Source organism: Dromiciops gliroides, chromosome 4, assembly GCF_019393635.1.
Source record: "Dromiciops gliroides isolate mDroGli1 chromosome 4, mDroGli1.pri, whole genome shotgun sequence".
Classification (NCBI taxonomy): Eukaryota; Metazoa; Chordata; class Mammalia; order Microbiotheria; family Microbiotheriidae; genus Dromiciops; species Dromiciops gliroides.
This window is the reverse complement of record NC_057864.1, coordinates 216,531,153-216,546,452: the sequence shown is the minus strand read 5'-3', so window position 1 is coordinate 216,546,452 and position 15,300 is coordinate 216,531,153. Positions and strand designations below refer to the sequence as shown.

The window sequence follows — 15,300 nt, the reverse complement described above, 5'->3', positions numbered from 1 at the left end:
AGAAAGAGTAGAGATGGGAAGATAATTGATAAAAACTAATTAGTAGCTCGTGATTAATCCAGCTAAGAGTGTCAGTGGTCCTGAACTAGGTGAGTAGAGAAGATGAATGTTACATGTTATGGGGAAAGAATTTAATATGAGCTAGGGAAAAAGTGTGTAAGGTCTTATGCTAAACTTATATAACTGAATGATTTAGAGGATGGTGGTACCTTCAACAGAAATAATGCCGTTTGGAGTAAGAGCAGGCTGTGTGAATAAAATTAGGAGTCTACATTGAGACATGTTCAATATAAAATACCAATAGAACATCTCGTAGCTGATGTTCACCCAGCAGTTGACAATGTGGGACTGGAATTCAAGACAGATATTGTGGCTGGATCTATTGATTTGAGAATCACTTATGGAGTTACATTATTTGAAGCAGTGGTAATATATAGGAATCAGTAAGGTTGAATGTATATAGAGAGGTTTTTTCATTGTATCATCATCCTCTGAGCAACCAGCTGCCTCTGTAAAATGAGGATCATAAGACCACCTACCTCACCCAGTTGTCATGAGAATCAAATGAGAGAGTATTGTTAGAGGTAGCTAAGTGGTTCAGTGAATGGAGCTCTAGGCCTAGAGTCAGGAAAATCTGAGTTCAAATCCCACCTCAGTCACTTATCAGCTGTGTGACTCAGTGTTAAGAATCTTTACCTCAATTTATCTCAGTTTCCTCAATTTTAAAACGGAGATAATAGCACCTACGTCAAAGGATTGTTTTGAAGATCAAATGAGATAAATTAATTAATGAACTTAATATATTAATAAATCAATTAAATGTGTGAAGTGTTTAACACAGTGCCTGACACTCAGTAGGTGCTCTATAATTGCTTATTCCCTCCTTCCCATAGCCCTTAAAAGAGAAGAATTTAGTTGAGCCCTGTAATCTGTTTAAGCCTCAGAGGTGTTTTTTAATGCAGAAGGTTTAAAATGTTTTTTAATAAATTCATTTCATTTGAAAATTAAATTTTTTTATCAGGTATCTATTATAGATTAGGTAGTTGAGATATAAAGGTAGAAAATTACAGCTTCCCTTCTCTCAAAGAGCTTAAACCTAATAGAACATTTATAGAGAAGTGTGTCCCAAGGGACAATGGTACAAGGTATGCCCCTCCTGATTTCTTCCCCATTCAACTTCTTGCCAAACATAGTTAGACTTAGGATCAGAGCCATTCAAGCTGGGACAGATGAATGAGGCTCTGTAGATCATCCCCTGCTTTTTACAGATTAGAGAAATGAGCCCCAGAAGTTAAGTGTCTTGGCTTGGATCACACAGTTAGGAAGCAGCAATGGATGTAAAGCCAGTTATCAAAGTCTAAATCCCAGATAAGGGCTAAGCATTATCTGATACAGAATGCCACAAACACATATGGGATGGGAAATAGCACTTTCTGCTGGGGTATGAGAGAAAGCTTCTTGTATGAAATTCTGCTAGATTTGGGCCTTAAAGGAAAGGAATGATTTTAAATAGGGCAGAAGTTTGGTGATATAGGGCCTGTCACAAATAGGACATGGGCATTATAAGTTCATGGAATAACTGAAAATCCAAATAGGCAGCCTGGTTCAGAAACCCTTGCCTAGGGGCAGCTAGGTGGCATAGTGGATAAAGCCCCAGCCCTGGATTCAGGAGGACCTGAGTTCAAATTTGACTTCAGACACTTAACACTTACTAGCTGTGTGACCCTGGGCAAGTCACTTAACCCCAATTGCCTCACCAAAACAAAAAAAAACAACAACAGAAACCCTTGCCTATAATTCAAGACCCAAGTTAAAGGGTACCATTCCCATGAAGTGTTAACTTCTTTTATGTCCTTGTCTCCCCCAAACCAATCAGTTTAGATCTTATTTTCCCAAATTCATTTAATATCATTGTATATTATTCCTTTTATCCAAGTTGGATAGAATAAGAGCTTATGTAATCTAATTCTTGTTATGTTGTATTAAGGTCCTTCTCCCTCCAGCCCCCACTATATGTGCACTATATCTTGGCACTCAGCAAAAGAGTTACTTAAATGTTAGTTAGAGGGTTTAGTTTAGGTTTATTGTTCTTGTCCATTATATCTTTCCATACAGATCGATTAGTGGTATAAGGATCAGGTCACATGCCTGATTACTCTCTTCCCTAAGAGCCTAAATTCAACCCCTCTTTAATGCCTACAGATAATGTGAAGATAGTCCCTTCAGTTCTTTTGCTCCCCTCATCCATCCTTTCCTTTTCTTCTTTATTTCCTCCACTCCTACTTCCTCTTCTCCATCTTTTCTTTTTTTCTTCATCTCCTCTTCATTGATAGTGTCACAATATGCCAGAGACTTTCCAGCCTTCTTACACCTTGCTCCACATACTCTGCCATCCAGTGACTTACAGTAGCCTTCTTGCTGTCTCCCAACTCTGCATTTCCACTGGCTCTAATTCCCTCCTTCCTCCTCTTTGCCTCTTGGCTTCCTTAAAGTCCCAGGTAAAATCCCACTTTCTATAAGAATCCTTTTCCAGTCCTCCTTAAGGCTAGTGTCTTCATTTTGCTGTTTATCTCTAGTGTATCCTGTAGATAGCTTCTTTGTATACAGTTTTTTGGATGTTGTCTCCCCCATTAAACCACGAATTTCTTGAGAGCAGGGACTGTCTTTTGCCTTACTTTAGACCCACAGCTCTATCTAAAAGCTTTGCATAGTGACTGTGACAAAGAAATGCTTAATAGTGAGACTCAATGAGATGGGTGGGTTCATGGGCATGATTCTAACTAAGGAGGTCATGATCAGAGTTAGTCCTGGGAATTAAAAAAGTGAAAGCAAGTGTGATTAGTTTTCTTAGGCTATTTAGAGTTTGTCAGGTTTAAGGCAAATCTCAATAGTAATTTTAAAATTAATTCCCTGGAAACATTCCACTCCAGTTTGTTGACATTAGGTTTGAGTTGGTGCTTGCTATTGGCCACATTGACAATCATTTGGCCAACTCATATTAAGTAACAGGTCTCAGTAATAGCACAAAAACATTTCTTACAATTTCTTATTTATAAACTACCAAAACTAAATAGAATTTAGCTACATTTATTCATTTTTCTCAGTCATGAATTATTCAGCACTTATTTTCAGATCATTGTGCTAGAGGACAGATATAACTTAATCAATGAGAACAAGAAAAAAATACAAACTAATAAGAATTTAATAAATGATCCTTTTATCTGCTTAACCTAGTCTATTTGGGTGATTTCACAGACTCATCCAGCTCTATTCTGTCAGAACTAAGTCCAAAGCTCACCCAACTGTACTTGGCATACTTGGCCTAAGATCATAACAGCCATCGAATGTTGAGGCTGGAGGGACCTTAGACATCATCTAGTGCAAGTCCATCAATTTTCAGATGAGGAATGAGACCCAGAGTGGTGAAGTGACTTTAAAGGAAAGCTGCTGTATGAAGACAAGTTTGTTAGGTCCTTGAAAATGAAGACACATCTTCCTATTTGTAATCTGCACTTTTTAGAGTGAAATAAGGATGCTAGGGTACTATCTTATCATCTTCATTATGCATTGATTTGATATAGCAAATGCTCCTTCATTTTCTGCTAGGTTAAGATTAGTTACTTGGGATTGTTTTCACACCAATAAACTTCCATTTAGATCGTTTTCAGGCAGTCTGTTGTTCAGTAATCAGAAATTATGTAGTCCTCAAAGGGCATCTTGATTGGGAACACGAATGACTTTTCTGTCCTCACATTTCATCCCCTAACAAAAAACGCACTTCTCCTGCAGGCCCAGTAAGAAGACTTGGTACTGTGCTATATGTTTTCAAAGACTTTTTATTTTGTAATTAAAGACTTCAGGGTATGAAGATATTGGGTTTTACCAGGATTCTTCTTTTATTCAGTCTGAGCAATGGTACTGTCTTCTAGAACACATTGTATCCAGGTCAGAATAAGTAATTTAAAAAGATGATTCAGATTTCAGGGATTGCTCGTCAGAATTAATCTTGGAAGACTCTAGGTTCTGGATTTCTGGACAGTATCTAGAAGTAAGTTCCAGATAGTAGAATGAGGATGGGAAGTTTATTTGGTGAGTAACTGAAAGATGGTAAAGATTTGAGAATGCATTATTTTAAACTAGAGTAGACAAGATAGGTGACTGCTCAAATGTTTCTCTAAGTACTCTTGCAAAACCATTTTCTATTTCTTTAGTCAACCAAGGCAGAATATATACATTATCCAGTGTTTCCAAATTTATCAATTTTGCTTTATAATATTGTATTGGATCTAATTTGGTATTCCCTTTATTCTTTTTTTTTTTTCAAGATTTCTCTTGATATTCCAAATGCTTTGTCCTCCAAATGAATATAATATCTACAAAGTATCCATCTGGTTGTTTTGTAGTGTGATAAGTCTATAAATTAACTTTGGCAACATAATTATTTTTGTTATATAGGCACAACTCAGTCTTGAGCACAGAATATTGCTCCAACTATTTAATTGATTCTTTATTTCATTATGTATTGTTTTTAATTAAATCTACATAAGTATTTAATATGCTTTGATAGGATGACTCCCAAATATTTGACGTGTATTTGTGGTTATTTAAATGCAGCATGAATACTGTACCTTATTACTTGATAAAAGTTGGTTTAGATAATGGAATTTTATTTTTATTTTTGTTTGTAGCTCCTAAACTGAGATTTAACTGCTAAATGAAATGTTTTTTACATTTTTACTGATCTTTTTCTTATATTTCCTACATTTCTCTTTGTATTTGTCCCTTACTATCCTCTCCTGTCAGCTAAAGTGTCCAACCTTTATATCAATGAAATTTTTAAAAAGGAAAAAAGTAGGAAGAGAAAGACCAATCAATATAATGGAGGGAAATGTGACATTTAAACTTTTTCAAAATAGTTTTTATTTTTTTAAGAGGAAGAAAACAGGAACAAAACCAATCAATTGAAAAAAAATCTGAAAATATATGCATGGATCCATATTCATTGACTTCACTATTCTGCAGGGGGCTTGGGGAGAGGTTTCTTCTAATAACTCTTATTTAGGTCCATGCTGTTTGTTATTTTATATTATTATTATTCACTTTCCACTGTTTTGTGCTTATTGTCATTTCCATTTCCATTTCTATATTCATTTTGTAAGTTTTTCCATACTTCTCTGTAATCACTATAGTCGTTATTTCTTATAGCACATTAATATTACATTACATTTATGTACCACAGTTTGGTCAGCCATTCCCTAGTTGATAAGCTGCTACTTTGCTTCTAGTTGTTTGCTAACATGGAAAGTGCTTCTATAAATAATTTGGCATATGTAGTATATGTACCTCCTTTGGGTTTGTACCTAGTAGTAGAATAAATGGTTGTGAGCATTTAAATATTTTAGGCTTTTTATTTGCATAATTAGAAATGAATGTTCAGAACCCTTGTACTGATTCACAGCTTCATTAACAATTCACGAGTTTGCCTATCTTCCCACAACTCCTCCAACAGAGGTTATTCCTATCTATTGTCATCATTCCCAGTTGTCTGGCTATGAAGTGAGACACCAGGGTTGTTCTGAATTGCATTTCTCTTCTTAGTGATTTGGAACATTCTTTCATACATTTACTACTAATTTGTGATTCTTCTTTTGAGAATTATTTGTTCATATCCTTTGTTGAGTGGCTCTGAGGAGTGGCTTTTGGTCTTTTATATATATTTATATTTATATATATATATATATATATATATATAGTTAGTTAGTTAGTTAGTTAGTTAGTTTTTCTGTATATCTTTGATAGCAAATTCTTGTATGAGAAATTTGACAAAAGTTTTTTTTCTGATTCAATTACTATTCTTCTCATCCTAGATGTTTTAATTTCATTTAGGCTGAAGCTTTAAAAAGTTTCATATTATCAAAATTAACTATTTTTGCCTTTTCTCATAGCTTGTATGGCTTGTTTGACTTAGAATATGAACAATTTCAGGGCAACTAGGTGGCACAGTGAATAGAGCACCAACCCTGGGGTCAGGAGGACCTGAGTTCAAATCCCGCCTCAGATACTTGACACTTACTAGCTGTGTGACCATGGGCAAGTCACTTAACCCCAATTGCCTCACCAAAAACAACAACAACAACAACAAGAGAATATGAACAATTTCTCTTCTAATTATTTTATGGTATAATTTTTTAACATTCAGAGCATGTATCTATTTTTAAAACATTGTAGATTATGTAAGATGTTGATCTAAGCCTAATTTTTGTTAGACTGCTTTTCATTTTCCCCAGCAGTTCTTATGAAATAGCAAGTCTTTTTCTTAGATTGTTGAATTCTCAATTCTATTGATTACTTGTTTAAGTTCCATTATTTCAAATTCATCCCTACCTTTTTTCATTATTTCCCTTGACAGTCTAGAGCTTTTATCTTCCTGATGAATTTTATTATTATTTTATTGAGTTTTGTAAAGTATCCTTTTGATAGTTTGATTTTCAGAGCATTGAAACTATTAATTTACTGTGTTAGTATTGTCAGCTTTAACATATATGTATGACCTATCCATGCACATTGAATATTCCTCCAACTAATTAAATTCTTTATTATTTCTTTATTTCTTTATTTATTTTGGTGAGGCTATTGGGGTTAAGTGACTTGCCCAGGGTCACACAGCTAGTGAGTATCAAGTGTCTGAGGCTGGATTTGAACTCAGGTCCTCCTGAATCCAGGGCCGTTGTTCTATTCACTGCACCACCTACCTGCCCCGATTCTTTATTTTTTTAAGTATCACTTTGTAATTGAATCTATACCAATATGTAATGTGCTTTATTCAATTGACTTCCAAATATTTTATCAGTTTTGTGGTTATAGGATTTCCATTTTTACTAATCCTTATAACTTTCCTAATGCTTTTAATTTTCTCAGTATCTACACTGATTTCCTTGGATTTTTTTCCCCACCTTTTTTCTTTTTACTTTATTTATGAACCTGAAAAACATCAATATATGTATAAATATTGACATAATACAAAGAACAGCAAATGATGACCAAGTATGAAACCATGAGTATTTTTTATGTACAGCTTTTTTTTTTCCTTTTTCAAGTATATATTAAGTTGCAGAAGACAGTAGAAACACTGTTTTGCTCAGAGTTATCCCCTTCTGCCACTCCTGCTCTTTTTCTTTTTTGCTTACATAAGGAACACTTTGTAATGGAAGCTAAACCATATTTCATTAGTAGATTTGCCAACAAATATTTTATTCATCTTATACTGTGTGTGTGTTTTTTAATGAAGTTAAGATTATTTCTATTATTGCCTCTTGGATTTTGTTATTAGGAAGAAATGCTGTTGATTTGTGGGTCTATTTTGTAGCCTTCAATCTTTTTTTCTTTTTCTTTTTTTTTTCTTTTTGGGCAGGGCATTGAGGGTTAAGTGACTTGCCCAGGGTCACACAGCTAGCATGTGTCAAGTGTCTGAGGCTGGATTTGAACTCAGATACTCCTGAATGCAGGGCCAATGCTTTATCCACTGCACCACCTAGCTGCCCTGTTGCAGTCAATCTTGTTGAAGATATTAACTACTTCAATTAGTATCTTTGCTGGTTCCCTAGGATTTTCTATGGGATTTCCTGGGATTTTCTCACATTATGTCATCAGCCAGTTTGATAGTTTTCTTTCCTATATATCTTTCCATTGTCTTATTACTATTGTCGATATTTTTATTACCATACAATTTTACAAAAATGGTCACATATTAGGATATATTAAAATGGCAAATAAATATAAATGGCAGAAATACCCAATGAAGTTTAACCATTTTCAAGGGTAACAACCCTTTTTCTCAACTGTTTAATATTTACCACTGAAAAAACAATCTATCTAATGCTTACCCAAGTTATTATTAAAAGAACAAAAGAAACTCTTTGCATCTAGTTTTTAGTTGTATTAGTTTTTTTAATATCCAAGTCTTACCTTGAAAGAGTTTTCATTCCTACAAAATTTTATCATGACAACATAATTCACTTTTTTTCCAACTGCCTTCTTGGCTTTTGAAATGAAAACAACACTAAAAAAGCAGTCTTGTTTTTGGCCTTAGAATTACATACACAACCATAAAATGTAACATTCATACCTATAAATATATTTGTTATTAGACCTTAAATATGGTATATAATTGCAAACAGATCTAATGATCTAAGTTTATCCCCTTCTCCCATGTTGTCATTGATTTTATAGATTAATTCTACTCAGTCTTTTTTTTTTTCCTTTTTTCTTTTTTAAGGCACCAAGGTTAAATAACTTGTCCAGGGTCATACAGCTCCTAAGTGTCTAGGGCAAGATTTGCACTTAGATCCTCCTTACTCCAGGGCTCCACTGCTCCACCTAGGTGTCCCCTCATTCTTTTTGTAAGATAGATACATAGATGTATATATATACACACATAGACACATAGATATAGATATATAGATACAGATGTCATTTTTTCTTACACCTCAAATTTTCCCCTGTATGCCCTTCCTCCCCTTCCCTGTGTATCATCTCATATAACGAATATTTTTAAAGACAAACAAACAAGAATAAAAAAGAAAATAAGCAAAACTGATGCATTCATTGAAAAATCCACAATTTCTAAGCATTACTTCTTGGTATCTCTCTCTCAGCAAAACAGTGAACTGGTGGTGTCTGGTGTCTCTTCTTTGAAGTTATTCTTGGGTTTTTTATTCTTTTGGGCAGGGGGACTGGGTAGAGGGTTGTTCTTTGCATCATTGTATATATTGTAACGATTGGAATGACGCCACCTGCTGGAGACTTACTGTAGAAGAGTTCCACCCATGAAGTGAAGGTCTTTGAGGGCAAGACCAGGAGTCTTTTCTTTGGCATCAGGAAGTGACGTTGGGTAGTGGGAGGAAGGAGGAAGAGAGTAGCGCTCGGTCTGACGCTCTTTCCTTTGGACTCTGGTGGAGAGTGGAGCTAGAAATGTGCTCTCCCTTTAATAGATAGGGACCTAGGCCTTTCTCTCTCTTTACCAAATTCTTATTCTCCTTAATAAATGCTTAAAAGTCTAACTCTTGCTAAAGCTTATAATTTATTGGCGACCACTCATTAGATATTTTAGACAGTTTAGCTAGAATTTTAGCCCTTAACAATATGGATTTTAAGACAATCTAATAAAACTATTAGCAAAATAGCAGGTTTGACAGCTTTAGTCCACAAATATGTTAATAGTTTCTTTAAATCTTGAAATTCTCTCTCTCTCTCACTCACACACACACACACACACACACACACACACACCACGAAAGAAGAATATGTGAAACAGAGGATCACAGGGTTAGCTAGGTGGTGGAGTGGATAAAGCACCAGCCCTGGATTCAGGAGTATCTGAGTTCAAATTTGGCCTCAGACACTTGACACTTACTAGCTGTGTCTGTGTGACCCTGGGCAAGTCACTTAACCCCCATTGCCGCACAAAAATAAAATAAATTTAAATTAAAAAATATATTTTAAAAAAAGAAACAGAGGATCACAAATACTCTTTAATGTATGTGAAGACAGCTAGAAAATTAATATTCCATTTTTACATACAATAAAAAATGTTTGAATATATAGGCAGTTTTATCCCTTATCTTCTTTGTGAGGAAACACACTATGATACTGGACTTGGAGTCAGATAATTTGGGTTTGTATCCCAGCTAGCTGTATCACCCTGGGTTAGTAATGACCTTTGAGAGACTGTTTCTTCTTGTGTAAAATAAGGTTAATATTACTTAAGTTACCTGTCACACAAGGTGGTTGAGAAGAAAAGTGTTTTATAAATAGAAGTTATTGCTTAATGATTATCATCATTTGGGGCCACCTCCTGCCCTCAATTATAATTACTTAAGTTAGGCATACTAATTTTAATAATAACCTATATAACAACGATGAAAACAAGTTCAATGTGTCGGTATTAGGAATAGGGGAGATATGTATTCTACTCCTGCATTTCTTTATGGAGATATTGGAAAGTTATTGTTATACCAAGCTTTTTATTGTTTAGCATAAACAATTTTCTCAATTTAATTGGGCAACATTATGTATTAGCTGCCATTCATTTATTTAAATTTACTCTCTACATATGTACATCTAACCACGAGGGTGCTGTTATCTTCAGAATTCTTGAGCTATTTGTTTTCTTGAAATTGAACAGTAGACTCAAGGAACATTCAGTAGTGTCTGTGTGTACAAGGCTCTTTATTAGGAACTGGCCGTATTTAAAGGTGAATAAGACATAGCCTTCTTCAGCCCAAAGATTTTACCATATTATTGGATTGTAGATGTAGAGCTGCAAGTTACCCTAGATGCCATTGAGTCCTAGCATTTCATTTTGCTGAAGTTTGGAAGAAGTTGGCCAGGACCATCTAGCTAGTATGTTCCTAAGGTGAGATTTGAAACCACGTTTTCCAAATACTAACTTGTGTTTACCCACTATAAAATACTGCTTCATCTAGAGGTTGGCGGTATGGTAAGGATGATGTCATAAGAGTTATTATATTGTAACATAGTTTTGCTTTAGAAAGATTTTTCTGGAATGAATTGGTGAGAGACAGGATAGTGAAGAGCAATTTAGCAATCATGCTAATATCTTCTTGAGGCAATGAGGACATACAATCAAATACTGAGATATTAGTAGTAGAGACACAAATGAGGAAATAGTGATGCTTGTCCTGCTATAAATGATGCAGTGAATGTACAAAAGAAGGGATGAGACTTGGGTGACTAGGGAACTGATCAATATACTAGGGAGTGGGAGATATAATTACGTAAATCCATTTTCTTCTGTTTTCTCTATCAAAGACAATGATCATGAACTGACAGAAATTAAAACTGGGCAGCATCCCAAAATAAGATGATAATGTAAGCGGTGGGGTTCTAGTTGGACATGATAGATTCAATTCAGCCATGTAAGGTAGATGGTATCTGCTGTGTTTTTGCAGATACGAGTGTTGAAATATTGTTGGTGATCTTTGAACAATTGTATAGAAAGTACCTTATGCCACATGACTGAAGACAGTGAGATTTTCCAGATTTCAAAAAGACAAAGTGGATTTGTAATATTAATGCAAATGACTCCTAGTAAATTTTAAAACATAAAAATAGATAAATAAAAGGGCAACCTGTAAGTACTTTATTTAAAAAAGCAAATCTTTTTTGATAGCCCTTCACATAAATTTAATTTACCTTTTTATGTTTCTCTAGACTTTTGTGCATATATTTCAGAGTTTCTACTCTGAGATTTGATCTTTTTGTCAGGAATGCTGAGAAAGCCTCTATTTCATTAAAGGTCCATTGTTTTTATGTTCTAGGAATAAACTCAGTTTTGTTTGCTAAGATATTCTTGCTTATAAACTTGTGTCTTTTCCTATTTGTAATATCATATTCCAACTTTTATAGGGCCCTAACAGTCTGATTTAGGATATGGTCTCACAAATGTTTCCCTGGTCTGAAACTTACTGACTCATCCCTGGTTAGCAGTCCCTGAACTGACTACGTTACTTCTGGCCTCAACCCACTGATTGCTCTATTCTTCTCCCTAGTCAGAGTAACAGAGCTGTAAGTTCATACCTGGTCCAGATACCCAAGGGATTTAGGATAAAGGGTAATTGGGAAATTTTTCTCTACTTAAAAGATTGAAATTTGGGAGAGTATCAGCCTATTTTTTTAAAATTGCATTTTGAATAGTGGGGCAATTTCAGTGAAATATACATTGTATTGACAAAGCTATCTGAATAGTTGTGAAGACAGTTTGGGGGTTTTGGTGGGGAGTAGGGGAATAATTGGTTGGGTGATATTCCCATGTCTCATTTCAATGAATGTTTCTCCTGTATGAGAGAAATGGAGCTCCAATTTCCTTGAATCACTTTTACATTAAAACTGACAGAGAGCATCCATCATTTTGATTTCTCTGGTATCATTAACTTCCTGAGGAATATTGCCATCATGATCCCCTTTCTGAGATATATCTGGCAAAATAAAATGGACAAGGCATCATGCAGTAGCCACCTGAAGCAGCTATACCTACATCCTGCTACATTTTGCATTCACATTCATTGACAACCTAATTTTCTAAAATCCCAGAATACAGCATTTCTTTGTTTTTATTTTATTTGTTATCTCTTCTTATTTTATGTTTTTTAATCTTACTAGACTCTTAAACATTTTAGGTGGTTAAAAAAATAATCAGCTAACAAAGAATATCATTATGTTACCTACAGTAGTTTGAAGTTGCATAAAGATTTGGGTTTTTAACATGAATACATCTTAGAAAGGGCCACGTGATATATAAACCTAGCATTAGCAGAGCTTTAACTTCCTAAGTTATTGACTTTTACCAGTTTTACAAGAATTCTCAGTGCTCAATTTTGCTTATAATGTTCTTTCTGATTAATAAGCCCCATGGAAGTATCTTCTGTTTATGTATGACTGTCTTATTATTGCTCAATCTGTAAATTGTAAACAAATCATAATATAACTATATTGTAGGAAGCATAACTAGAGGGGCACACTTCATTTTCTGCCATTTTTATTAGCCAAAAGAAAATTATAATGATACATACAACTTTCTATCTTTTCCCATTATCAGTAATTCTCATCTTATCAATTAATATTGAGGGGATACAGTCAAGAAAGAGATAAATATATATGTAGTAATTTGAAGAGGCAATCAATAAAAACTAGGGTGTCACAAAAGCTTTTCCATAGGAAGTCACATTTGAACTTTACCGTGAATGAACTCTATTGCTTTTATGAGGCAAAGATAATGGGGTAGAACATTGTAAGAATGGAAAACAGTCTATGCAGAGACATGCAAGTGAAGTTCTAGTGCTTTACTTATAAAACTTCATCTTTTGGTTGGATACAGTGTAACACAGTATAAATTTGAAAGGGAGAAATTTTTACAAAATATCTCTTCAGACTGTAATTTTACAATATTACACATAAATCTTTGTTGAAAAGGTACTTTTGCCTAGATACTAAAAAACTTGCAAACCTAATTACAAAATTTACGGCACTAATTCTCCAAACTATTTGGGTTGAGCACAAGATTGTTTAAAGCACCCTATATTCAAACAGTGACTATAAATAATTTGTAAATTCCCCAAATATCTACAATTTCATCTATATAGATACTCCCTCCACACCCTAGATCACCATCCAAATTTTAGTGCACCTTAGTAAGCAGATTTAAATTTTGCTGTGGCCCCCAAATTCATCACTCTGCAGCATACTTGATGACAAAATTCTTGACATCTCTCTTGGCCTGTTGACATGACCTGTCTGAGGCTGTGCTCTGCTGGCATGGTGTTCAAGAATTCAAGGTCACCTTCAGACCAAGAGAAGGTCAGGATCTGTGTGAAAGTTTTTAAGTGATCTACCAACAATCATGCAGTTGTGAAGAGAGGTTCTTGTGAGAGTGTCTGATGTATTATTTGCCCTCTAAAATTTGTCCAGCTTTTCACATGTCACCATGTAAAACTAGAAGAGTAAGAGCCAGCCGCCATTTGGATGGATATGTATCTACCATATCTTTAAATGGTTTTGATTTCCATAATTTACCTGACCAATGGGGGTAGTTATGACTGAAAGTATAAGTTATTTTGCATCCATCAATGAAAGCTCCTGCTGTCATGAGTTTAAAAAACAATTTAGGGGCAGCTAGATGGCGCAGTGGATAAAGCACTGGCCCTGGATTCAGGAGTACCTGAGTTCAAATCTGGCCTCAGACACTTGACACTTACTAGCTGTGTGACCCTGGGCAAGTCACTTAACCCTCATTGCCCCACAAAAAAAAAAACAACCCAATTTAAATGTGGTTCAAGGCTGAAAGGACTACTTAATGTACTTTTCTACTCAGAATTTAAACTTTTATATGGTAAACAGCCTACCAAACTATGTCATATCATAGTATCATAAAGTTTAGAGCTTAAGACTCTACATATCACCTCTTCTACCCCCTTCACTTTAACATTAAGTCTATTGATACTTAGAGAATGGAAGTGATTTGCCCAAGGTCATGTAGGTAGTTTAAAATAGCAGTAGTATTTGAACCCAAGTCTTCATACACACAATCTAGTACCGTATGTTGCCTAGGGATTGCTGCTGGGAGAATCCCGAAATCCAACCTCATTTGGCTGTATAGCCACTCTTCTTGGCTTCTCTTAGGAAATCAGGCGGAGAATTTTTAGTTTCTCTGTGGCTTGCTCAACAGCTCTAATTACATGTAGTTTACTGCAAGTAAATGCTATCATGCAAGTTTTCAAAAAAGAATACAACTGAGGAAAAAAAGTAGTCTCCATTTTCCCCATTTTTCTCTCCACCCCTCACCTGCCTTTTACCTGCCACATTTCTCATTTATGGAGAACAGATTTTATATTCCTTTTTTTTTTTTTTAATGTATGAGGTATTTTATTTTTTCTGTTACATGTAAAGATAGTTCTCAACTTTTGTTTATACATGCTTTACAATTTCAAATCAGATGTTATATTCCAAGACAAGTTTAGAGAGAAGATCCAGGCAGTATGTGACTATTACACACTTGTTGTTTTTTTCTTTTTTTAGCAATATTTATAGCTGAAGAAAGTATTTGTTTCCTAATTAAGCTAAAGAGTTTGTATGTAAATTATACTGATCCTTTTTTGAGCAACCCTGATATCTAATTATCCAAGCTAACCTAGGAGCCTGATGAATAAATATGTTGCTACTAAAGCACATGTTTGTGTTATGAGTCCTTTGAGATAGTGCCCATGTTTGGGAACTGAGGAGTATTTTTCAGCACTGAAACAAAGTAAATAAACATTAGAACAAATTGCTAGATATATAAGGGTACTTGTAAGATTTAACTATAGAATCTCCTCAATTAGGTTTTTGGTTGTAATTCATTTCTGATTATTAGTGATCCAAAACAGAATAAGAAATTTACATTCAGCACAGATAGCAATTTAGTTTCCAGTGCAAAATAAGTTTGTTACAAAGAGGGAACTTTGGGTTTGATTTCCTAGCCATTTGTGCTATCTAAAAATTGAATAAGGGGCGGCTAGATGGCGCAGTGGATAAAGCACTGGCCCTGGAGTCAGGAGTACCTGAGTTCAAATCTGGCCTCAGACACTTGACACTTACTAGCTGTGTGACCCTGGGCAAGTCACTTAACCCCCATTGCCCCGCAAAAAAACCCAAAACAAATGAAACAAACAACAAAAAAAAATTGAATAGGTTCCCTGGAGACTTGATGGGTTCCCCATCCTTGGAAGTCTTTAAACTGAGATTGAA

General features: G+C 34.8%; 1 protein-coding gene across 3 annotated transcripts in view; it reads left to right on the top strand.

Annotated features, from left to right (window-relative positions):
• The window catches only part of RPTOR (regulatory associated protein of MTOR complex 1), a 505,620-nt gene that overhangs the window by 235,661 nt on the left and 254,659 nt on the right, over positions 1-15,300 (top strand). The window lies entirely within an intron of this gene.